The sequence below is a fragment of the Echiichthys vipera genome (assembly GCF_963691815.1).
Source record: "Echiichthys vipera genome assembly, chromosome: 12".
Lineage (NCBI taxonomy): Eukaryota > Metazoa > Chordata > Actinopteri > Perciformes > Trachinidae > Echiichthys > Echiichthys vipera.
In genome coordinates, this window is record NC_139837.1 from 25,469,243 (window position 1) to 25,496,780 (window position 27,538).

The following is a 27,538-nucleotide window of genomic DNA, read 5'->3' on the forward strand; positions in this document are numbered from 1 at the left end:
ATGTGTGTGTGTGTCTGTCTGTCTGTCGGTGGTATAAATGGAATAATGTCTCAGCAGGACAGAAAAAACATTTAGTCTCTTTTGGCGCCACAATGTCAAGGTTTCAATGGCTGCTGTCTCCTTCTGTGTGTGTGTGTGTGTGTGTGTGTGTGTGTGTGTGTGTGTGTGTGTGTGTGTGTGTGTGTGTGTGTGTGTGTGTGTGTGTGTGTGTGTGTGTGTGTGTGTGTGAGCAGCTGCCAAATCCCCAATATTCACTATTTTCGCAGCCAGTCGTTGTTTAGAATAACAGAAATAAAACCCTGAAGCTGAGCTCAGTTCAGGCTCTGACATCACAAGGTGTCGTCCCATAATGCATTGCACAAGTGGATTTGTTATTCGGGAGAGCAAGGACGTTCAGCCAAACATTCAGAGCCTCAAAAACAGATTTTGCACCTTTTTAGTGTTTGTAAACTTGATGTTCCAGCCTCAAAATGATTATTTATTATAATAAAGGACTCAGTAAATGAAATAATATGCTATTGATTAATTGATAAAATGTGATATGTATAATATATGATATGTGCTATTACTTTACCTTTATTTAAAAATGGACCCTTTTCATTTTCAATAAATGAATATATATGTGTTTTTGTTTTCTCTAAAAAAAATCGAATTAAAAGATTACATTCAAAGATAAATTAATCAATAAATAAAAGGGAAAATGAAATAAATAGGGAAATAAATACAAAGGCCGAGAAATAAAAAAACAAATTAAAAGAAACATATACTTCACCTTTAGTCAACTAAAGTGAACCGTTGTGGTCACGTACCGGTTGCTGCTTCATACATTGCGGTGTCAATAGTACTACGTATGAGCTGCCAGCCAATCAGAGATCACTACTCACCTTCATGTGTGTGTGTGTGTGTGTGTGTTTGTGTGTGCTGAACAGCGTTGTTGTTGATGTTGTTGTTGTTGTTGTATGGGCAAATATCATCCATTAGCTGCAGCTAACTGAGGCAGAAACACACACTCTCAAACACACACACACTCACACACACACACACACACACACACACACACACACACACACACACACACACACACACACACACACACACACACACACACACACACACACACACACACACACACACACACACACACACACACACACACACACACACACACACACACACAACACACATACTGTACAGCAGAGATTTAGATTTGACTACAGCAGTGTGTGTGTATGTGTGTGTGTGTGTGTGTGTGTGTGTGTGTGTGTGTGTGTGTGTGTGTGTGTGTGAGTGTGTGTTGCAGGTTGAATCACACTTTTAACTGCAATATGTGTGTGTGTGTGTGTGTGTGTGTGTGTGTGTGTCAGAAGCTGGTCAAAGTGGTCACAGAGAGCTGTCATGATGGGGCTCTTTCTTTCTCTCTGTCCTCCTCAGAGCCAAAGTGACAAAGGTCCAAGGTTAATGTTGAGACGCTGGAGCCAACAAACCCAAATATCTGTTCTTTGAATCAAGTTCAGTTCGCAGTAGTCAGTCCAAAAACACAACGTGGGATTCACCGTGAAGCAGACACCAGAAGAAGAAGAAGAAGAAGAAGAAGAAGAAGAATAAGATTTTGATTTTTAACAGCACTTTATTTACAGTTAATTAAAAAACAGGAAACAGTTAATTAAAAACAGGAAATGGTTAATTATAAACAGGAAACAGTCGATTAAAAACAGGAAGTGGTTGTGATCAGTGACTCAGAGGAGGAAAGAGGCAAAAGTGAGCTCTCCCTCGGTGAGCCGGCACAGCAGCTGCTCATGAGCCCACTGCTGCTCAAACACCCCCGTGTTCCCTGTGATCCTGTGGAAGCACAGCTCCAGCTTCAGCCTGGCCTTCACGCTGTGCCTCCACAGGGTCACAGGGTCAACAGTCGGCCCGCCCTGCAGTTTGTCCCGGCGAGTCAGATAAATAGACATTTTTGCTTCCCCAATTAAAAAATTTAGAAGCTGACACTTTGTTTTGTCTGTTTTTTTAAAACCGACTCCACAGATAAAAAGGGGGGCAGTGAACAAGACGCCAAACAGGTTAAAAACACGGGTTAAAACCTTAAAAATCCCTGCCAACCTCCTGCACTCAGTAAAAAGGTGAAACACGTTCTCGGGCAGCCTTCAGAACGGGCACTCGTTCACAACACTGTTGTTAAAAACAGATAAAAAAGCGTTGGTGGCAATGGCCCCGTGTAGAATCCTCCATTGGAGGTCTCCGGTTCTCTTTCTCAGTGGAGGTTTATACAGGGTCCTCCACTGAGGGCTCAGCCCGCCCAGCCTCTCAGTCCAAACACACGGCGCTCTGTCACACAGCCTCCTCATGTTCAAAGTTTTAACACAGTTCATGTACAGAGTCTTGTTTTCTGCTTTTTGCAGGCTCAGTTTTATTTTGGTGGTGTTCTGTAGTAGGAGGCCGCTGAGCTCTGTGAAATCGGGGCACAGGTGGATCTCCGGGTAGGGGTCGGTCGGATCGGGCTCGGCTTCTCTCCCGCTGCACTTGATGAGGAGGACTTTCTCTTTCCCCGTCAGCCTGTTCCTCCATAGCTCCAGGCTCCTCTGCACCAGCCGGACAGACCGCACCCTCAGCACCGAGCCCAGAGCCCGGCCGTCCGTGAGCGCGGGTCCTGCCACATCCACCAGCTGGCTCAGGCAGACAATCTCGGACCTGCACAGCGCCCCCATCAGCCCAGGCACGGCACTGCAGCAAACATCCAACCTGGCACCACAAACCAGAGGCTCCTTCAACAACCAGTACAGAGAGTTACAGTGTCCGCTCCTTTCACTTCTAAACAGCCCCCAGGATTTAAAAACACCCTGATAAAAAGGAGGTAACCCGCCTAACTTTAGAAATTTAAAATCAGTTAAAAACAGAGCAGCATCCAGCCCCAGGTTGTTGACACGCCTGAGTATACAGCTGGCCACGCCTCTCCACACCAGATCCTCAGGTCCAGTCAGAAACCTCTGAATGAACTGGATCCTGAGGGTGGCTGTTCTGCTGGCCAGGTGGACTAGGCCCTGGCCCCCCTCATCTCTGGGTAAAAACAATACTGCTTGAGGAACCCAGTGCTTTTTGGTCCAGAAAAACCTCACCATTTTTGCCTGTATTTGAGCAATGAGCCCTGAGGGGGGGTCCAGACAGGCGAGCCGGTGCCACAGTAGAGAGGCCACCAGGTTATTTAAAACAAGGACCCTCCCTCGAAAGGACATCTGAGCGTGGATCCACCTCCACTTAGCCAGTTTGCTGTCGACTTTCTCTACAATGTTTTCCCAGTTCTTTTTTTCTGTACTGCTGTTCCCGATGTGCACGCCTAGATAGTTCAATCCTCCTCTTCCCCACGTCAGGCTTTGAGGGAGAACGGGGAGGCCCTCCCGCCACTCGCCAACAGCAAGGGCCTCGCTCTTCCCCCAGTTCACCCTCGCAGCCGACACATGAGAAAATTTGTCTATCACATTGTTTAAAACACACACATCTTTTTGATCTTTTATAAAAACAACAATATCATCAGCATAAGCCGATAAAATCACACTACTGCTAAAACCAGGTAAAATCAGGCCTCGCACAGATGACCTTATCTGTTGTAGGAGGGGTTCCAGGGAGAGCGCATAGAGCATCCCCGACAGAGCACAGCCCTGCCGGACACCTCTATGCACCCTAAAAGGAGCACACAAGCTGCCATTCAACTTCAGCACACTCTCAATGTCACTGTACAGCACTTTGATCTTGGCTATGAGACCAGCGCTGAACCCAAACCTCTCCATGACTCCCCAAAGGAAGTCGTGTTCAACGCGGTCAAAAGCCTTTTCTTGATCTAATGAGATCAACCCAGTGTTCATGCCTAGTGAACTAGAGACCTCCAAAACATCCCGAATGAGGTAGATATTATCTACCATGAGCCTGCCGGGCACACAGTACGTCTGGTCCCGGTGAACAACCTGCTCCATGGTTCTTCTCAGCCTGCTGGCTAAGACCTTAGACAGGAGCTTGTAGTCCGTGCAGAGGAGGGAGACGGGCCGCCAGTTCTTTATGTCCAGTAAATTCCCTTTTTTAGGAAGGAGAGTGATGATGGCTCTGCGACACGATAGAGGGAGTGATCCCAACTCCAGGCTTTCCTTAAACACCTCCAGGATGTCCTGGGCCAAGATGTTCCAGAAGGCTCTATAAAATTCCACAGTGAGTCCGTCTATGCCTGGAGCTTTTCTCCCGTGCATACTCTGCAGCGCAGCAAACAGTTCTTCAGTCGTTAATGGGCTGTCAAGCTCCAAATTTGCCTCTCTGGACACGTGAGGAAGTCCTTCGCAGATTTCGTCCATCAGTTCTTTGTTTTCCTTAACCTCACTCTTGAACAAAGAGGCATAGAAACTGACAGCTCTCTCTCTGATCAGGCCCGGCTCCCTCAGCTCCTGTCCTGTCTCAGCCAGCAGGGAGTGGATTTGTCTCCGCTGGCCTTGTTTCTTCTCCAGACTATGGATTGAACCCGGGACCGGACTAGTGCACCTTGTACTCTAGTGTCCAGCAGGTTGGCTAAAGTAACCCTTTTAGTCTTGAGGATTTCAATACATCCTCGATCTCCTGTGGACTCGCTCACACACTCGAGATCCACAATATCAGTCTCCAGATCCTTAATAGATCTGGTGATGTCACGTGTGACATTGAGCGTGTGCTGCTGACATAAAAGCTTAATTTGTACTTTGCCATGGTCCCACCACTGCCTCAGACTGACAAACTCTGTTTTTTTCTGTTTAAAACCATTCCAAAAAAAGCTAAAAGCCTCTCTTAAAGATTTATCCACAGTTAAAACCTCACCTTTTACTTTACCTGCCCCACTTTGCTCACCTGCAGCCTTGTCTGCCTCCTCCTCACCTGCCTCACCCCCCTCCTCTAGTTCACCTGTTATTTTGTTTCCCTCACCCACTTCACCAGAAACACCGCCTGTCTCTTTCCCTCCACCTGTTTCACCCACACCCGTGTCCACCTCACCTGCCACTTTACCTGAAGAAACACCTGACTCACCATCCTTACCTGTCGCCTCCCTCGTTTCATCTGTTACCTCCGCCCTCTCCCCACTCACCTCAGTGCTCTCTTCATCCTGACTCTGCATCTCTGCCACTTCCTTTTCTGCAGCCCCTTGATCTTTATTTTGCCCCGCATCTCCAGCCCCCCCGCCGATTACCGCGGCCACACGCCGCACCGCCGGTACGGGCCGACCGACGGCAGCGGCAGTAGCGGGCGCCGCAGCACTTTATTTACAGTTAATTAAAAACAGGAAACAGTTGTGATCCATAAATCAGATGAGGAAAGAGGCAAATGTGAGCTCTCCCCCGGTGAGCCGGCACAGCAGCTGCTCATGAGCCCACTGCTGCTCAAACACGTCCGTGTTCCCTGTGATCGTGTGGAAGCAAAACTCCAGCTTCAGTCTGGCCTTCACGCTGTGCCTCCACAGGGTCACAGGGTCAACAGTCAGCCAGCCCTGCACTTTGTCCCTGCGAGTCAGGTAGATTGACATTTTTGCTTCGCCAATTAAAAAATTCAGGAGCTGACACTTTGTGTTTTCAGTTTTTTTAAAACCAACTCCACAGATAAAAAGGGGGGCAGTGAACAAGACGCCAAAAAGGTTAAAAACACGGGTTAAAACCTTAAAAATCTCTGCCAACCTCCTGCACTCAGTGAAAACGTGAAAAACGTTCTCGGGCAGCCGGCAGAACGGGCACTCGTTCACAACACTACGGTTAAAAACAGATAAAAAGGCATTGGTTGCAATGACACCATGTAGAATCCTCCACTGGAGATCTCCGGTGCTCTTTATTAGAGGAGGTTTGTAAAGAGTTCTCCACTCTCAGTCCACACACACTCTGCTCTGTCACACAGCCGCCTTCTATTCACAGTTTTTACATAGCTTGTGTACAGAGTCTTTTTTTCGGCCTTGTGCAGGCTCAGTTTTATTTCATTGGTGTGCTTCAGTAGGGGGCCGCTGAGCTCTGTGAACCCGGGGCACAGGTGGATCTCTGGGTAGGGGTCGGTCGGATCGGGCTCGGCTTCTCTCCTGCTGTGCTTGATGAGGAGGACTTTCTCTTTCCCCGTCAGCCTGTTCCTCCAGAGCTCCAGGCTCCTCTGCATCAGGCGGACAGACCGCACCCCCAGCACCGAGCCCAGAGCCTGGCTGTCTGTGAGCGCCGGTCCTGCTACATCCAACAGCTGGCTTAGGCAAACAATTTCCGACCTGCACAGCGCCCCCATCAGCCCAGGCACGGCACTGCAGCACACATCTAGCCTGGCATCACAGATCAGAGGCTCCTTCAACAACCAGTACAGAGAGTCACAGTTTCCACTTTCACTCTTAAACAGCCCCCAGGATTTAAAAGCACCCTGATAAAAAGGAGGTAACCCACCTAACTTTTGAAATTTAAAATCAAATCAACAGAGCAGCATCCAGCCCCAGGTTGTTGACACGCCTGAGTATGCAGCCGGCCACGTCTCTACAGATCAGATCCTCAGGTCCAGTCAGATATCGCTGAAGGAACTGGATCCTGAGGGTGGCTGTTCTGCTGGCCAGGTGGACCAGGCCCTGGCCCCCCTCATCTCTGGGTAAAAACAACACTGACTGTGGAACCCAGTGCATTTTGCTCCAGAAAAAAACTGACCATCTTTGCCTGTATTTGAGCAATGAGACCCGACGGAGGGTCCAGACAGGCGAGCCGGTGCCATAGCAGAGAGGCCACCAGGTTGTTTAAAACTAGGACCCTCCCTCTAAAAGACATCTGTGAGTGGAGCCATCTCCACTTAGCTAGTTTGCTGTCGACTTTCTCTATAATGTTTACCCAGTTTTTCTTTTCTATACCGCTGTTCCCTATGTGCACACCAAGATAATTTAAGCCTTCTCTTCCCCAAGTCAGGCTTTGAGGGAGAACAGGGAGGCCTTCACACCACTCGCCAACAGCAAGGGCCTCGCTCTTCCAGTTCACCCTCGCAGCTGACACAAGAGAAAACTTCTCGATCACAGAGTTTAAAATACACACATCTTGTGGATATTTTATAAAAACAACGACATCGTCAGCATAAGTAGATAAAACACTCATGAACACTAATTAGGGCGGAGCAGATCTCTGCAGTGAGACACTAGCTCATGTGTTCCAAATGGTTCCCTATCACAGAAGCAGTGCACTATATAGTGTGAATACCATTTTGTAGTGGTGTTCGAATGATAATGGTGTTAATTTCATTCACTGTATCAGGCTGTTAGGTGGTGACCTAACACCCTTTCAAAATAAGATTTCCAGGTCCAAGTCGGTCCGAGCCTCGTGTTTCTACAACACCACAGTGCCGTGTTCCTCGTTGTTTGAACAGATCAGAGTTTTTAAAAAACAACGTAATTGTTATTTTACCACTTTCTTATGGATGAAAAAGACGTCTAACTGATGAAAGAGGTGATCGTAATTGTTCACATGTTCGGCCCTTGTGTCCGTTTTTTTTCAACGGAGCGTTTGGACCCAGAAATCCTATTTTGAAAGGATGTTACGTCAGACTGAACAGACGGATAGTCTACCATAAAATACCCACAATGCACAAGTAACTTGAGTGTACACACGATGTACACAACATTGTACTCCCGCAGACCACAATGCAATGCCGTTGTGTTTTGCCTGAGGAGAGGAAGAAGAAGCAGGTGCTAAGGTAGCCAGAGAGCTAACTGCAGTTACCGACAACAGTTACTCGCTCATAAATTCATGGGGACACACAACCACTTTGTCGCCAAGGATTTCCCAGAGATTCTCTATGGGGTTTAGGACCAGGTTCTGGACTCTGGACTGTGGCCATTTCATAGATTCAATATTCTTAGTTTTAAAGAACTGCTTCACCTGTTTTGCAGTGTGACAGGGGACATTGTCTCGTATGACAATTGCAGCTGATTGGGAGACAATTGCAGTGAAGGTTCACATAAACATTTGCATTCACCCTGCCATGTAGCTGTACAAGAGGCCCAACTCCTGCTGCAGAAAACATCCCCCAAACCATGACACTTCCTCCTCTTCTTTACACACTTGTACGGGTTCAGGTTTTCCCCAGTCCTACGCTGAACATAATGTTTCCATCACACCCAAATAAACTGAACGTCCTCTCATCACTGAAGTTACTCTGGACCAGTTCTCCTCTGTCCACACAACAGCTCCTCAGCAAAGGCAAGTCTAGCCTTTTTATTCTTTCTGCTGATGAGAGGTTTGGTCACTGCAGAGTGGGCTTTCACTCTAAAAAGTCTTAAACGGTGAGACACTGTGTGCAGAGACAGATCTTTTCCCTGTTCAGCACTGAACTGGGGACCAAACTTTCTGCAACTGCATAGTGCAACTGCAATTTCCCAGCTTGGGATCAATAAAGTATTTCTATTCTATTCTTTTCTATTTGCATAATCCTGTCCTCTCGTGCACTTGTTTTACGTGGACCGGCCTTTTTGAGGGACTTAAATTAATCTGTGTCCTTGTAAAGTTTGAATAGGTGTAATTTTGATCACTGTTTCTGTGTTGTTTTTCTCCACAAAATAAAGGTTTCAGTTGAAGTTCCTTGGTTATATAAAAAAACATGCTAGGACAGCACTGGTGTAGCCACAGCTGATATTCTATTAAACTATGAACAGTAAAAAAAAAAGCATTTTTTCAGAATAAATCAAGAACTAACACTTTGTTCTCTAATTTTGATCTCCACTGTACATGCCTAGGGCTTTTATTGTGAAAGGTAAGAACAAAGTAAGCTGTGCTGCTGCTGTTGACAGCGCGGAAGACAAAATAGTTTGCGTCTTGGTTTACGAAGACGTTTCACAGCGTTAAAGGTGTAAGCAGAGTTCACACTCATTATTTCCATCAAATTCTCTGTAAATATATGATCAGATCTGTCTCTCTGGGGGTCAAAAGGTCACATCATTGCGGCCTTTCGATTGGCTCTTTCCAGCGGCATGAATTATACATCGCACCCACGCCATATAGGCTGCGACCAAGTCACGTACAGCACATATGCCGCGCACGTTTATTAAAAACAGAGTTGACTAATGAAGCATCAATATTCATGAACGGTTTTTGAAACGCTGTCATAATGAATATTTCATTCACACTGGTATTTACGCTAATTCACCAGCAGAGCAAGTCAATGACGGCACCCGTGGTGGTGGCGTGCTTTCACGTGCAGTTAATATCCATTCACAAACAAGCAGCAAATGTAGATCCATCCGCCGCAGGATGCATCATTTCCTCCTGTTTTAAAGATTTTTTCGACATGAAACTATAAAAGAAATGTTCAAGATTTAGGTCCAATGGGGTCGTAGCTTCCTTTCCTCCTCTCCCCCTTTCCTCCCCTCCATATGTAACCCCCCTCCCTTCCCTTCCATACCCGTCCTCACCCCCTCGCTGTTTTTTTTTTTCTGTTCAGAGTTTGCGTGCCGTTTTAGAGTGTTTTCATCGATGTCGAGACCTTGCTATCAAACATGACTGCCTCTGCTCTAATTCACCCCCAGGACACCACACACACACACACACACACACACACACACACTCACACACACACACACACACACACAAACACAGACACACACACACACGCGCGCGCACACACACACAAACACACACGCACATGCACACGCACACACACACACACACACACACACACACACACACACACACACACACACACACACACACACACACACACACACACACACACACACACACACACACACACACACACACACAACCACACTCTCTCAGGGCTTCTCCCTCTCTCTCACACACTTGAATGAACATCCATATACACACACACATTCTTTCTTTACACACACAAACACACTCTCACTGTATACTCACACACATGAATGAATGAAGAGTCCGGTCTGCTCACACACACTCACACACACACACACACACACACACACACACACACACACACACACACACACACACACACACACACACACACACACACACACACACACACACACACACACACACACACACACACACACACACACACACTCACACACACACTCACACACACACACACACTTATCACTAGACTTGTGAGGACATTTCTTGTTTAACACTTCCTGACTATGAAGACGACACAACTACATTATTACCTTTATTTTAAAAGATCTTTTTGGACACATTTCTGAGCAAATGGGGATAAAAACGTTACAAACACACTTAATTCCACCTTAAACCAAGATTCATCCAAATAACATATATCTTATCTCTGAACATGAGCTCTCAGTTTGGGCTTCCAAAGTTGGCAAAAAAATAAATCAATGAAAAATACACTATGCTGATTGATTTGAAATATTAAATATTATTATGAATGATAATAATAATAATAATAATAATAAAAATAATAATAAAAATAATGATAATAATAATACAATATGGTGATTGGTTTGAAATATTACTTAAATTTTTTTTATTATTATAATAATAATTATAATGATACACTATGCTGCTTTATTTTAAATATTGGATAATAAAAAATAAATAAAACACTATGGTGATTGATTTTAATTATTACTTTAACCCTTTTATAAAGGGTTATATATGTTTTTTGCATATACATTACTAAATTACTATTAAAATATAAATATTCAGATAAATAAAGTAATCTATATGCAATAGTAAATACTACCTTAAACTGTGAATTTATGTTTAATTTGGCTCTAAAATGTCCTCAGTTTGTTGGATTTCCCCCGTTTTCCTTCTCCATCCACTTAGTCCTCAGAAGTATGGACACACACACACACACACACACACACACACACACACGCACACACAAGCACACACACACACGCACACACACACACACACACACACACACACACACACACACACACACACACACACACACACACACACACACACACACACACACACACACACACACACACACACACACACACACACACACCTCAGTGTCACACACCGTGAATTTAATATTGATTCCATAAAGTAGTTTCAGTGTAACATGTCACTGCGAGTTAACGTCAGAGCAGCAAGCTGGATGGAGACGAGAGCAGCTAGCACGCAACGCTGTGGGGGAGACATGGGGGAGAGAGGGGGGGGAGCATGGTGAGAGGAGAGAAGAGAGAGGTATAGAAGAGTGAAGGAAAAAGAAAAGAAGAGGGGGAACGAAAGAAAAAAAGGGGAGGGAAGGGAAGAGGGGAAGAGTGGGAAGAGGGGAAGAGTGGGAGGAGAGAGGCATAGAGGAGTTGAGATAGAAGGGAAGAGGGAGGGAAGGAAACGATAGGAGGGTAGAGAGAAGAGAGAGGTAGACGAGGGAGGAGAAGGAAAAGGGGAGGGAGGAAGAGTTGAATGAGGAATGAAAAAAGGGGAGGCGAAAGGAGGGAGGGGAGAGGTATAGAGGGGGAGAGAGGGGAAGGGGGAAGGGGGAGTGGACATTATGGGAGGAGAGAGGTGAGGGAGGGATAGAGGAGGGAGGAGAAGGGGGAGGGAGGCGCAAAGCATGGGAGGAGGGAGGCAAAGAGGAGAAGAGAAAGAGAGAGGTAGATGTGGGATGAAGAGGAAGAGAAGAATGAGGAAGAGTGGAAGGACAATGAAAGAAAAAAAGGGGTGGAGTAAGGAGGGAGGAAGGGGGAGAGGATGGGACTGAGAGGAGAGAGGTAGAGGAGGGAGGGAAAGAAAGAAGAAAAGAAGAGTGGAAGGAAGAATGAGGGGAAGAGGGGGGGGCGGTAGAGGGGTGAAGAAGGAGAGAGAAGTGGAGGAGGAAAGAAAAGAGAAGGAGGGTGAGTGGAACAGGGGGAGGAGAGGAAGGAAGGAAGGAGGAGTGAGGGATGGATGGATGCAGGAGAGGAAAGAAAAAAGAGAGGAGAGAATAAAGGAAGGATGATAGGAAAAAGGGCGAGGGAAGAAAAAAGAGAGTTTCTGATACACAAACATACAGAGGAGTTTACAGATTGAATTAAAGCCGAGGGATCACACACACACACGCACGCACACACGCACACACACACGCACACACAATAAACACACACACACGCACACACACACGCGCACACACAGCACGCACACACGCACACACACACACACACACACACACACACACACACACACACGCACACACACACAAACACACACACTCATGTGACAGTGGGTTCATCTGTGTTGTTTTTTTCTCTCAGCGGTTGAACCTGTCGTGACCTTTGACCCGTTTACACTCTAAAAGCAGGTCAATCTGTGTGTGTGTGTGTGTGTGTGTGTGTGTGGACTCTGAATCGACGCAGCAGAACCGCAGATCTCCTCTCTTTCATCCCTCACTCTCCTCTCCCCTGTCAAAGAACCTGCCCGCCTACATTACCCACAATGCAGCGCCACCACTAACAGTCCTGCAATGGATTCACACACTGTTGATTTTTCAACAAGTTGACGCAAACACTGAATGGCTTCCTCTCCTTGTTGCCCCCAAACACTGAGCAGGTATCCAGTCTTTAAGACGTGATACAACATCCCTCCAATGCATTATTTCCGCGTCTAAGCCTTGAATTTACCACAAGGCTGTGTTCCTGTTGTGTGAACAGATCTGAGAAAACAACAACAATGAATGGAAAGGTGTCTCACTGAAGAAACAAGTAATAGTAAAAAGGTTCAGAGGTTGTTTGCTTTGTTGGACGGAGTGGATACTAATGCATGTGTTAGCATGCTAATATTAGTGAATTAGCTCTTAACGCTGAGTCCCAGATCTGGATCCAGTTCTTTTCCACATCTGTGGCTGCGCTCCGCCATCGTTTCATTGGCGCTGTGCTAAGCTAAATGCTAAAGATGGAAACTGTTGAGTTCAGTATCCAGTTCTTTTACACATCCGTGGCTGCGCTCCGCTGTCGTTTCGATGGCGCTGTGCTAAGATAAATGCTAAAGCTGGAAACTGTTGAGTTCAGTATCCAGTTCTTTTACACATCAGTAGCTGCGCTCCACTGACGTATCATTGGCGCTGTGCTAAGCTAAATCTAAAGATGGAAACTATTGAGTTCAGTATCCAGTTCTTTTACACATCCGTGGCTGTGCTCCGCTGTCGTTTCGATGGCGCTGTGCTAAGCTAAATGCTAAAGATGGACCACGAAGGACATGGCAAGATGGAGGGAGAAGAGCATGGTGCGTTTCCCCTCTACTCTGTACTTCGCCGTCTTACGGCGCATGTTGTTGTGGCGTCGGGTACTACCTACATCACTTCCTGCTTAGACTTATATCCAATCAGGGGAAAAAGTCCCTGCTGAGGGGGCATTTCGGTGAGGGAGAAGGTGGAAACGCACCTAAAGGTGTCCCAAAATGTCCCATTTTGGTCATTTTGTGGTTCTCTTACTACTCTTTGGAGTTGGCTTGTGTTTTTATAACAACATTTTGACTGAATATAAAGATGGACGACATTTCTCTGTACAACTGTGCAAAAGTCAGGCCAAATTATCCCAGAGGGCTCTTTTTTTGTTTGTTTGTTTGTTTTTGTTGTTTTATTTCTGTTTTGTGAAGCGACTTTGAATTATGTGAAAAGTGCTTAATAAATACAATGTATTATTATTATTATTAGACAGAGGCCCCACCACAGTGACTTCCTGGTTGAACCAATCAGGAAGTGCCAAAAACTGCAGTTCTCTGAGAGTCCACTAGGGGCAGGTTTCATAATAGAGCAGTTTGTCATTGACTCCCATGTTAAACAGGCCGTTTTCACAGCATCATTAAACCTGTTTAAGGCCTGGGACAAAAAGTATTCTAGTCTGTATGTACCAGGCTAGTTTTTATTTTATTGGAGGTTAAAGTTTATGAATAATTAGGCGCGTGGCCTCTTGAGTGACAGCTAGCCTCTGGCCCTCACTTCTCCTCTGAGGTATACGTCAGCCAGATGGACGTATCTCCCTCCTCCCAACGTCACATACATGCCCTTTTTTGGTAAGAGGAAATGAGGCGGAGTCAAAGTCTGACAAGGTGGAGACTCCCAAGTATGATTGGATCAAGCTGAGAGAACGGAGCCCGACAGAGAGGCTACGTTCATTTTTTATACAGTCTATGTATTAGATACAGGTGCTGACATGTTTTAATTTTATGTCTGTAGTGAGTTGGCAAAATTCCCACCTGACCAATCGCGGGTCGATCACAGCTGTCAATAATGACGTTTAATGCTGTTTCTATAGCAACAAATGACTAATTCAAACCAAATGTATCAGAAAAATGACTTGAACAAACATCGGCGTGATTAAAACTACCTGAAGGGGGTCTATGACCTTTACCCCAGTCAGCCACCAGGGGGCGATCCACGGGGTTTGACCTCACTTTACCACGACTGTAGCACTGTGGATCATGGACGATACACTTTATTCATGTGCTGTTTTGTTAACAATGTCTCTTTACACTTCTTAGTTTTCAACGTGAAAAAATGAAAATGCCCTATTTTTTGTGAAAAATATTTATGGCCTCGTATGGATATAATCATGAAAATGAAAGATCTGTTTTCTGGGTCAGAAATTCCTGCTGGGGTTTCAGTTCAGACTGAGACACACACAACACACACACACACACACACACACACACACACACACACACACACACACACACACACACACACACACACACACACACACACACACACACACACACAGGCTCAGTGATGAAAATATTGTTTGACAGTCTCGGTGAACGAGGGCGGAGAGGAGAAGGTCTCTTCTCTCTTGTGTCGACTCTCTGCGGCAGTTTGTTGTTCAACACTGAAACAGAAAATGTTTGAGGTATAAGCGTGGGTGTGTGTGTGTGTGTACAGTTGAGCAGTCAGGATGTAACAACGTGTTGTTCAGGAGAAAACAAACACAAGGAGCTGTTCTGCACTTTCTATGGAGGAATGAAGCTGTCAAAATAAAATACATAAATAAGTACATGACTGGATAAATAAATGAATGTGCCATTATATGAACCAAATTTTTTAAAATAAATGAATTGATAAAGAGTAACATGAATTGATATTTCTGTTTTTAATTAGATTTTTTAGTTATTTACCTTTGTATTAATTAACCTATGAATAAACTTTCCTATTTAATTTTTTCATTTCTTTTTTTAATCATTTATTAATTATCTAAAAATGTTTTTTAATTTTATTTATTAAGAAATCAAGACATAATAAATAAATAAATACATTACAAATGAATTCCTAACTTTAAATTATTTTTTAAAAATAAATTAATAATAATAATAATAAATAAATGCAAATTCATTACTTTAAATAAAAAAAAGATTAAATTAATGAATTTAAAAATAAATAAATGAAAAGGAAATAAAAAGAGGAATGTATTTATTTTTTAAATGTATTCATTATTTTATTATACATATATTACATGAAATGTAATACATTTATTTAAAAAATAAAAAATGAAATATAATTAAAAAATTAAATGAAAAAGACAATTTAACGGAAGTAAATAAACAGAGGAATTTATTTTGTAAATGTATTCATTTACTTTTTATTTATTAAGGAATGTATAAATAAAATAATACATACATATATTACGTAGTAACGTTAAAATACTTTTAAAAAAATAAATAAATGAAAAGGATTATTTATTCATTAAGACACATATAAATAAAACAATACATCGATACATAACAATAATAGAATAAATACATTAAAAATAAAATACTGATTAAAATATATTTAAACATAAATAAATGAAAAGGAAAATTAAACTTTAAAAAAATAAATAAATTGGGGAATTGTGTGTGTTTGTGTGTCGTTTTCTGTCTCTTTGTAGTCATTTTGTGTCTCTTTGTAGTCATTTTGTGTTTCTTTGTGGTCATTGTGTGTCTCATTGTAATCGTTTTCTGTCTCTTTGTAGTCATTTTGTGTTTCTTTGTGGTCATTTTGTGTCTCTTTGTGGTCATTTTGTGTCTCATTGTAGTCGTTTTCTGTCTCTTTGTAGTCATTTTGTGTTTCTTTGTGGTCATTTTGTGTCTCTTTGTAGTCATTTTGTGTCTCTTTGTAGTCATTTTGTGTTTCTTTGTGGTGGTTCTGTATCTCTTTGTAGTTGTTTTTTGTTTCTCATTGTAGTCGTTTTCTGTCTCTTTATAGTCATTTTGTGTCTCTGTAGTTGTTTTGTGTCTCTTTGTAGTCGTTTTCTGTCTCTTTATAGTCATTTTGTGTCTCTTTGTGGTCATTTTGTGTCTCTTTGTGGTTGCTTTATATCTCTGTAGTTGTTTCGTGTCCCTTTTCATTGTTTTGTGTCTCTTTGTAGTCGTTTTGTGTCTCTTTGTAGTCTGTTTGTGTCTCTTTGTAGTCTCTTCTCTATGGTTATTTTGTGTCTTTTTGTAGTATTAGTGTCTTTTCATGATTATTTTGTGTCTTTTTGTAGTATTTGTGTCTTTTTAGAGCCCCTGGACTTGTGCCTGGTAAACCCCTCCAGTGTCACGACCCGGCTCTGGGCAGGACAAATACAAAACAATCGTAAGGATAGAATAACAAAATGAACAGGTTTAATAACAAAGGAAATAGTGCAACCAAACACAGCCAAACAAAAGCACAAAGGAAACACGAGGAGCTGCACCCGGCTCTCTCTCTCCAACCCAAAGTGACCGAAGCAAGGGGGAGGCGCAAAGAGGGAGGACGGCCACACTTAAATACACTGGTGAGTAGTGGCCAGGCCCACACCAGTGTCAGAGCTCCACCCACCAGCCGACCTGCAGACAGACATACAGACAAGCCCAGGACAGAACAAACCACCACACAACAGGTCATGCTGCTTAGGCCGTCACACCAGTAATATAACTGCCTGCTGAAGGTCAGGGCTGATTACAGTAATTTCTCTAACAACACATCACAAGTTCAGCTGCTGCAGAACACCATCAGCAGGGAAATTTCCCAGCATCAGCAGCAGTAACAGCGGCTGCAGCATCATCAGCATCAGCATCAGCATCAGCAGCAGCAGCAGCAGCAGCAGCAGCAGCAGCAGCAGCAGCAGCATCAGCATCAGCATCAGCATCAGCAGCAGCAGCATCAGCATCATCATCATCAGCAGCAGCATCAGCATCAGCAGCAGCAGCATCAGCAGCAGCAGCAGTAACAGCAGCAGCAGCATCATCAGCATCAGCAGCAGTAACAGCAGCAGCAGCAGCATCATCAGCATCATCATCAGCAGCAGCAGCAGCAGCCGCAGCAGCAGCAGCAGCAGCAGCAGCAGCAGCAGCAGCAGCAGGTTAATCAGTCAGTTGGTCCAGAAAATCTGAATTTAGCAAACCGTGAGGAGCCCAGTGAGAGGATCAGCGGTGCTCCCCTCTCCGAGCGCCGTGTTGCTCACACAGCCGCTGGTTCTCTGTCAGATTCATCACTAAGTACCTTTTTGTCACCAGCAAAATGATAACAACTCTTTCTCCATAATTCATATTTCACACTGCTAAATGACTTACATTTCAACACTGTTTGACACCCGAGACGCTCCCGACAATGACGAAAAAACCTGACACCTCCAACTAAAGTCCCACAATTCCTGGCGTCGTTCCTCCCTAATAATGATTAATTGTCGGGTCTTGAACTTGGCGGCGTAAGTCTTTGGGGGGAGGGGGGCTGCAGGTGCCAACAGCTGGAGCTAATTGGGATGCGGAGCCAATTAGAGGCAGGGGGAGACTGACGGCGTTAACAGTGATGAGGCTCATAAACGTGGCAGACCTGCAGAGACACAGTTTGAGCGGCTCGTCTGCAAAACACATGAAGAGATGTGAAGAGAGGGAGGCGTCCTGAGAAGGAGCAGCTTCGTACCTGTCAGGTGTTTCTGCGGAGGCAGGGAGAGAGAAAGAAAAAAGGAGTTTACTCTGTTGTAGTTGAAAGACTAGAATTCCTCTTTTTCGTTTTTATTCTGGCTCTAATTGCGGCTGTATTACAGCAGCAGTTTATTTCATCTACTGAAGCGTGTCAGTTGCATGAAGCTGGATGAAAACAGGAAACAGGTTTTTCCCATCGACTTATATGGAGAAAGAGACGTCTGAATATCTGTGGATGCGTGTTTTTTTGCACCACAACCATTTGAAGAGAGGGAGGCATCCTGAGAACGAGCAGCTTCGTACCTGTCAGGTGTTTCTGCGGAGGCAGGGAACCGCTCAGAAAAGCTGCTGCATCCTGGGTCCACTGTGGACGGATACACGTATATATGCTGATCGTTATAGTGGTTAAAGAGTATGGGTTAAAAGTATAACATTAGGTGTTATACATTTATACTCTGTGTTCATTGTAATTTTCATGTATTGTGCAGACAGTGGGTGCTTGTTTCTCAGCCTTGAAGCCCCTGTGAGAGTGTGTGCAGAGAAGAGATAGAGGAGTTTGTGTAGCGGTCAGTGGATAGGGCAACTATAAGCAAAAGAGCACTGAGGCCATCAAGGACACTGTCTGTGAGTGTGTGCAGAGGAGGGATTAAAAGGGGAGTTTTTGTTGCGGTCAGTAGATGGGGCAACTACGGGCGAAGGAGCACTGAGGCCTTCAGGGACACTGTCTGTGGGTGTGTGATATCTGCTTATACCTATAAAGGGGAAGTGTACTCTGTATCGGCAGATCTCACCGGGCAGCCTGAACAGATGTGATCCTCTGTGGTGACATCTCCAAAGATATTTGCATTAATAAATATTTTAAGCTTGTTTGTATGTGTCCAAACTGATCACTACTCATCAACAGATGCGGGGAGGCTGGTTCACCGGCTCTACGCCGCACATGCTCTTTCATCATGCGGACAGCGTTTCATATGGAAATAATATCGACACACAGGATGTATATCTCGAGATAAATCCTTTATTCATGGGTGGTTTCTGGGTGAACTATTTTAAACATACATACGGGAAGGTTGATTCAGGACAATGTAAAAGGTCCTGACGGATAACTCTAATCTTCATCCTATTACCAAACTGTTGTAGTTTTTGACATTACTATGTTGTTGTTTTTTATTTTTCTGTAAGTATTTATTCATTATTTTGTTTGACTTACTTAATGTACATATTCAAATTACTATTATTATACAGTATTTATCTATTTTTATGATGATGATTATTATTATTATTATATAATATTAATATAATAATATTTAACTCATTATTCATTCATTTTCACGTTTTAATTTTATTTTTATTTAAATCATGAATGACTATTTATTTAGTATTCTTGTATTATTTGACTCCCTTAATTTATTTATGCTCATAATTATTATTATACAGTATTTATCTCTTTTATGTTTATTATTACCATAATATTAATATAATATATTGAACTTATTACTATTTTAATTTTTTGTTTTTATATTTATTTCAATTATCAATTTATATTACTATTTATTTATTAGTTTATGTGATTTACTTTATTTATTCTTATAATTATTATTATACAGTATTTAACGTTTTTTTTAAATTTTATTTTATTATATTTTTCTGGCCGCTCTTTATTTATGTGCCATCCAGGGTGGGACTGGAGGGCCAAATAGGATCCATGTGACAGGACAATGGTGAAATGTATAAATATATAAGAATAAACAGCCTGTTCTCCTTCTCAGGGCGTCAAATATCCTGCTTTTATCACATCCCGCCGTGTTTGGCACTGGTGCTCCAGGGCGCCTGGTGTGTGGGTGCCAAACGCAGCGGGTGCTCAGCTGTGAACCCGTCTGCGGTGATACTAGAGACGCGCAGAGCAAAGAGTTCCAGGGTTTAGAGCGTCAAACACGCGCACAAGGAGGCAGGATGGGTGGTGGATGGATCAAACAAAAACAGCAGACTTTCACCCAGGAGACCACGGTTCATGTCACTTATTATAACCCCGCCCACGAGCACCTCCTAAACATAACCACGTAGGTTTATGTCCCTCCATCAGGCTGCTCTCATGCAGGTTTTCGTGCATATCACAACCAAAAGTAATGCTCACGTGTTTATTCCAGTTTTTGAAAGCATGACGCGTAGTATGAGGGAATTGCCGCGTAACGAGGGAGTTTGGGTCGTGGACGGGTCCAAAAAACACAGGACTTTCACCAGGCGAGCGGGGCTGATTTCCTGGGTGGCAGCCGTTCATGTCCCAGCCGTACTAAACCAAACCACAACCTTTTTTTTCTGATCCTTACCAAGTGGTTTTCATGTCTAACTATTTTTGAGGTTAAGGTTAAGGTTGGATAAATTTGTCTTGGGCACAGTGCATGGTCGCGTCAAAAAAGCTGCAGTGGGCCAGTCTGGCAGATCGAGCTGACTCAGTCAAATGTTGAATGTTTCCAACTCTCACGCCCCTCCCTCTCTCCTCCGCTCTCTCCCATCAAGTGCTCGTCAGTGCACAGGCACCAGATTCCTGAAGGTAGGCTGGCTAACTTACTCATAGATAGCTAATGCTAACGTCTTTTAGCGTATGCCTAGCTTGAGGCGTGTGAGGGGGGAGGAGGGATCTGGGGCGTGTGCACGAACAGTGACAGTCAGCTCTGTGCTGAGTGGATAGGATGATACGGGCGCTGTCTCTTACGTTGCCAAACCATGCAGTGATTCCATACCTGATGATGCTCTCTACGATTGCGCGGTAGACGATCATCATGACCCGCCAGCTTACACCATAACTTCTTGATCTCTGCAGAAACTCCAGCCTCTGCTGAAGTCTGAGGCACAGGTGGTTGTCCAGTAAAGAAGGTTGTCAGTGTGGACCCCTAAGTATTTCCATGAGCATACCTGGGTGATTTTCTGATTTTTAAGGACTACTGGCTCATGGTCAGTCACTTGCCTGGGGCCCAAGACCGTCTCCTCTGTTTGAGTGACATTTAGAATGGGATGGTTGGTGTCACACCACTTAATAAATAAGTCTATTTCATCCACACGATGCCTTAACGACGCGGTCTACTTCTGCTCCGACACTGTCTGTCGTCCAAATTTCTTTCGGCGTTTTACGAATTTGCGTGCAGACCTTTTCGTACGATATTCTACAAATCTGTTCATGTGAATACGGTGGCATTCACACGTATACTTTGTTGTGGTTGAAAGACTAGAATTCCTCTTTTTCGTTTTTATTCTGGCTCTAATTGCGGCTGTATTACAGTTGCTTGAAGCCATGAGGCGTGAAAAGGGTTTTTCCCATCGACCTATATGGAGAAAGAGACGTCTGAAAATCTGTGGATGCATGTTTTTTTTCACCACAACCACCATGAAATGACTCCTGCTAATCTCAGAGTTCGATCCGTTCGGTCAGATAACATTTCAGAAGTCAAGTTAACGGAGCGCCAAAGGTCAATTTATAGTATTTTCAGATGAGGACCGTTTTGTCTTCATGCTCACTGACCAACACTGTATCCAGTTCTTTTATACATCCATGCAGCCCTTTATTACCGGGAGGCCTGGTTCAAACACTTCCTTTCCTGCTTTCTGGTGAATTTTCATGCAACAACTTATGACTTTTCTGCGTCAATTTATGGTGCAAATGTTTGTATTTATTTTTGATTTGTATTTTATTTAGCACATGTTGAAGATTTCAGTTGAGAGACATTTGGTAAAAAAAAGAACATGCAAGGGAAACCCAGAAAACCCAGAAGAGGCTTGGCATTATTAAACAATATTTACCAAAATGGAAGAACATCCACAAACATATACACATATTCATACAAAATAAAGTAAGTTAAAACATAATGAATAGAAATAAGAATAAGAAAAATAAAAATAATAAATAAGATAAACAATGACAAAATAAATGAGCAAACCAATAAGGCGATTAAATAAAAATGTAAAAAAAAAAAAAAAGGTAATTATTATTATTATTATCAATTATTGTCAGAATTAGAATCAGGGTCAGAATCACAGTCAACTTTATTGCCACGTATGTAAGCAGGGTACATACCAGGAATTTGACCTGGTTTTTTTGTGCTTAGTGGATACAAATACACCAAAACCCAAATATACAAGAAGAAACACAGACAGAATACACATCACTTAGCAAGGACAACTAAATAAAAAGAAGCCATTCAAATATTATAGATACAGAATATAAACTATAAAGTAACATGTGCATATGTGCAGGTGACTCAGGGGGCAGTGAGAGGTGTGTCAATTGGGGAGCGGGCCTTGATGGTGAAGAGGCCAGCTGCGGAGGGGCGTGAGGTTTTGGTCTTTACAGAGCTCAGCCTCTTGGTGGAGGGAGTGTTTTAAAGAGTCTGTGTTTGGGGTGGGAAGGGTCTGCCACCCTCCTCTCTGCTTGCCTCAGTGTCCCGGGGGCGTGTTGTTGCTTCTCTACTGGAGAATGAGACCTTAAACAAGAAAAAATTCCTTCAGAAGTCGCCCAGTTCATATATTTGTGGGGAAGAAGGATATTTACGCGTAGGGCCCCTGAACGAGGTAGAGCCTCAACGTCACTTCTTCTTCTTCTTCCTCCAGACCCGTTTGTACTTACACTACCTGGGCCTCGGCGAATGCTTCTTGCTGCCTATACGTCCTCACGTCGTAACACGTCACACGCATTGATTGTCGTCATCGCGATGCGTCACTTTGTTTCCAAATTTTTCCTCAGACCTCGGAGTGTGATACAGTCGCACTCACACTGGTCAAACGAACTAGACTTTAGCCGTGAAACGTGCTTGGGCACGGTACGGATGGACAGTGTGAGTGCACCCTGAGAAACAAATGTCCTGCCTACTTTCATGTTTTTATCGAGGGGGTAACTCTTGTTCTTTTTCCTTGCTGCTTCAAAAAAAAAAAAAACAGAATAGAGATGACACCTTTTGTCTTCGGAGCGTGACACCTTGATGTCATTGCAAACCTCCACCCCCCCCCCCCCCCCCCCCTCTCTCACCCCGGGCAGTTGCTAAGCGACGGAGCCCTTGTATATCCATTTACCCGCTGCATGCAAATATGTGGACAATTAACCACTTCTGTTTGCATAATAGATTGGGGAAGGAGGGAGAAGGCGGGAGGTGGGGGGAGGTATTTAACTCCCAGTTCATCTCATCCTGCCTGACGACACAAAGCAAACGAGTGGTGAGAGAAACAGAGAGAGAGAGAGAGAGAACGAGAGATAGAGAGAGAGATCACCAACCAAATCAGTTCCACTCCCTCTCATCGCAATCATGGCAGCCTCAATACCTTCATTCTCTCTGCGTATTCGCTCACTCGTCATAGAGAAGAGAGGAGGAGCAGCGCCGCAAATTACCTCGACTGCAACACACACTAAAAAAAGTACAACACACACACACACACACACGTGCACGTGTGCAGAAACGTTGTAATTACTACCCTGCGCGGCGCTCAGCCTCCGCTCAGCAGCCATTGATGTGCAGATGAAGATGGCCGCCGCATGTTTTTGCGCTGAAAGAAAACCATGTTTTGGTTGGGCTCTGTCAACCGAACAGCTGGATTGCCATTTTTCACTCAAATTAGATTTCGGCTGAAGCACCGGCGCTGGGGGAAATTAAACCGCACAACAAGAAGCAGAAGGAGAGAGCAGCCACTTTCTCTCTTTCTGTCTATTCACGCTCTCCCTAATTTGGTACAAAAGAGGGTTCAGAGCGGGGCGCGGTGGCAAGTCAAGCTGCATCCAACCAGCAGCTCATCCGTCGATCCAGCCATGGCTTTTATTTGTGTCTTTGCTTTTGTTTCTTTTTCTGTTGATCTTCTGCCTGCAGGAACTTTTCTCAGTAAAAATATCACAGCTGAATCATCCCCTCGTGAAAAAAACACTTTTAATAGACAGCATTCATTCACTGGCCCTCATTGTGTCAACATTTGTGCAGATTTACACGTTTGTAGCCAGGAATATCAAATGTTGCACGTATATACTGAGCTGTGGCTTCAGGAAGTAAAAGCAGATTCAACTGTTGGTTTGGTACACGCTGTCACATGAATCAGCTCAATTATGCACAATCATTTATATGATATATTATGAAAGTAAAGTTTAGACGACAAAAGGCAAGGGTTAAGTTTAGACGACAAAATGTGACGGTTTAGTTTAGACAACAAAAGGTGACGGTTACGTTTAGGCAACAAAAGGTGACGAAGTTTAGCCGACAAAAGGGGACGGTTAAGTTTAGACGACAAAAGGGGACGGTAAAGTTTAGACGACAAAAGGTGATTGTTAAGTTTAGATGACAAAAGGTGACGGTTAAGTTTAGACGACAAAATGTGACGGTTAAGTTTAGACAAGAAAAGGGAACGGTTAAGTTTAGACGACAAAGTGTGATGGTTTAGTTTAGCCAACAAAAGGGGACGGTGAAGTTTAGACGACAAAAGGTGATTGTTAAGTTTAGATGACAAAAAGTGACGGTTAAGTTTAGGCAAGAAAAGGGTACAGTTAAGTTTAGATGACAAAAGGGGACGGAGAAGTTTAGACGACAAAAGGGGACGCTAAAGTTAAGACGACAAAAGATGACGGTTAAGTTTAGATGACAAAAGGTGACGGCTAAGTTTAGGCAACAAAAGGGGACGGTTAAGTTTAGACGACAAAAGGTGACAGAGTTAATGCTGTCACTTTGACACATGGCTGCAGCGTTGGCGCGTCCACATACTTTTGTCCTCATGGTCCTTTATTCTCTTGGATCTCCGTCTCTTTTTGTCTTCACGTGTCGACACTGAATTGAAGTGTCAACGTTAACCTCATGTGTCACTTCAGCTCCTGTTTCCTCCGCCGTCCCTGATGTCCACATGTGGATTTGCACATGTTAACTGTCACGGGGAATGACTCCGGGGCTGCTGGGTAATAAAGGGCCGCTGATGGAGTGCCGAGCACTTGTCACAGATGACAACATGACAGCTCCTTAATAAAGTGGTGAGAGAGGAAAGGTCATGGAGTCATTGCCCTGGAGAAAGCTCGTAACCAAAGACCAGGACTCATAACTTCATTTCAAGAAGGGGAAAAAAAAGAAAAGTAACATTTAAAACAAATGTTACAATTGGGTTTTTGAAGCCACATTTTTATTTTCTGGAGGAAATTACTTTAGGATCGTGATTACCGGACAGTGGTCTCTTTAAAGGAAGACTCTCTACATTTCAGTCATGTTAGCAAACTCCTTATTAACATATAAGCAATATATTTATAAACTGGATTATATAAACTCTTAATTCAGAACACCTGCTGAAAATAGAAACTGAGGCTGACAGAGGTTGGATCCCTCCACCCTTTCTTGTATAATCAAAGTTGTATGAGTGTGCCACGTCAGTTTCGAACGTTCCTAACTTCAGATAACTACATAAATTACCCACGTAAACACTATGAGAATTGTAAATTAGCAGAATTAACACCCAAATATGATCTTCTGAGGCTCTTTGCATCCTGCCTCATGTGTCTTGAGAAACGCCTGCAGACAAGTTGAAGGACCTGATGAAGCACAGGAATGCTGTTTATGCCGTTCTCACCTGAACGCCATCACTACTTATTTATGACCAATTTAAAATTTATAATCATACTGTATCGTTAGCCAAGAGGAATACTGGACTCGTAAATTGTGTTTGTACCTCAGAGAAAATTCAAAACACAAATTTGTTTGTTCGACTGGTTCTTGCATGAGGCGCATTCTCCGTTTCATTTTACATTCGATGGTATTGAAAGTACCGAAGCCACAAAAACCCCAACAAAAACAACAACAACACAGGCGACACAGTGTAGCTTATCGGTGTTAGCATGCAGCTAACATTATCTTAGCATTAGCCTGCAGCTGCTCTTTCCCAGACACCAGGACCATTGCTGGAGAAACAACAGAACTGTTAAAGTCCCGGCCTGCAACATTTGTTTGATCCTTTTCACTGAAGCCGACACTCTGCTCTGATCGAACATCATAAATCATAAAGTTTTAGAAAAATAAAGGTGCCTGTTGTTTGTTCACACATGTTTCAATACCACACGCTTCAAGCTAGACATACAGGCGCACATAAAATGACGGCAGAGCCGGCGTAGGCCTCGCGCTCGTGCTCGTACACGTGCGCTGCCTCGTGCTCGTACATGTGCGCACGCTCGTGCTCGTACATGTGCAAAAACGCTCTACAAAAGCCCACGTCTCTCAAACGGGCCGTGGACGGCCAGCTGGTCGCTGCTAGGCACGGAGCGGTTGCACTCACACTGGTCAAACGAACTAGGCTTTACCCGTAAAACCTGTTTGAGCACAATACGGAAGTACAGTGTGAGTGCGCCCTTAGAGACTTTTCACACCTTCTTAGAACTGGATTTGGAAAAAGAGAGCATCAAGGAAAAGGGAGAAATCTGTGCTCGGCCTAATTTATTTCCATGCATGTGGCTCAGAGTCCAGTCCAGTAAACAGTCTCTGGGTCCATCTCTCTCCTCTCACGCAGCAGCACTGTTGTTGTTATGTGACGCCGCGGGGTTAGAGGTCGGAGGTGGGGAGATGACAGCAAAGTATGAGGTTTCACTGTCCAGACGACATTCCCACTCTGGGCCCTGATTACAGAAAAGACCATTTTCCGGCTCTGATAACACCGGCTGTGTGTGGATGGTCGGCCAAAACGATACTAAAGATGTGCGGTTACAGGAAACCGCGTCTTTATGTGGATGGGCCCTGAGTCAACTCGATCTGCCAGATTTGCTGACCGCAGGAAACAAACAACCAACGGTAAAACTGCAGGCGCTGACGGGGCCTGGGGGAAACTTAAACTATTGTTGTAAAGAACCCTTCTGCCATCTAGAAGTGAGTTTTCTGTAACAGCTCTGTTTGCAGGTTAATGCCTTTTTTTCCTTTTCGCTGTGGTATCAAGTATTTTTTTATCCTAGCATGGTACTGATTTTTCTATTTCACGCTGTGTTACAACGACGGTAACCAAACATTTCACATGCTGTAAAGGAAAAAACATGCATGCACACACAGTTTCTATTGTCTTTTTAGGATCTTGCTGTTGCATGAACACTGATCTTTATTAAAGTTTAGCATTTTCCCGTCTTATTATTGGAGATACAAGCTTTCTGCACCCTGCAGAAGGGCTGTGACACCGGGGCAGATAATTTGTCTCCAGGCGGATGAAGCTATTATAAATGTTGTCGAGCTTCACTGCACTGTGATGCACAATATATTAGTCACATTACGGAGCAGGTTCCCTCTGGTATTCAGTGACCTGTCTCACACACACACACACACACACACACACACACACACACACACACACACACACACACACACACACACACACACACACACACACACACACACACACACACACGTTACCCTCAGTGACAGCAGACATAATCATAGGTATGACATGGTGATGGCGCCTTTAATCAGAGCTGTAAAAGAAATGGAGACAAAGTTCCTTTTTTCTCATAAATCATAGTGGGAAACTCGCTCTCCGCCCCTCCGAGAGCCGCCAGTTCAATTCCCACCTCTGACCATTCAGAATAAGGTACATAATCATATGGATGACACTCGCAGGCAGGTGGAAACCATGCATATGCAACAAAAGCCTTTCAAAAAGCAATTTGACAGTTGATCAAACAGTTGATATTATGATTACTTTTGTGCATATATAACATTTAAATCAAATATAAGATTCCCTTTTTTCTGTCACTATGTAAGAATTTGGAGGAGTAC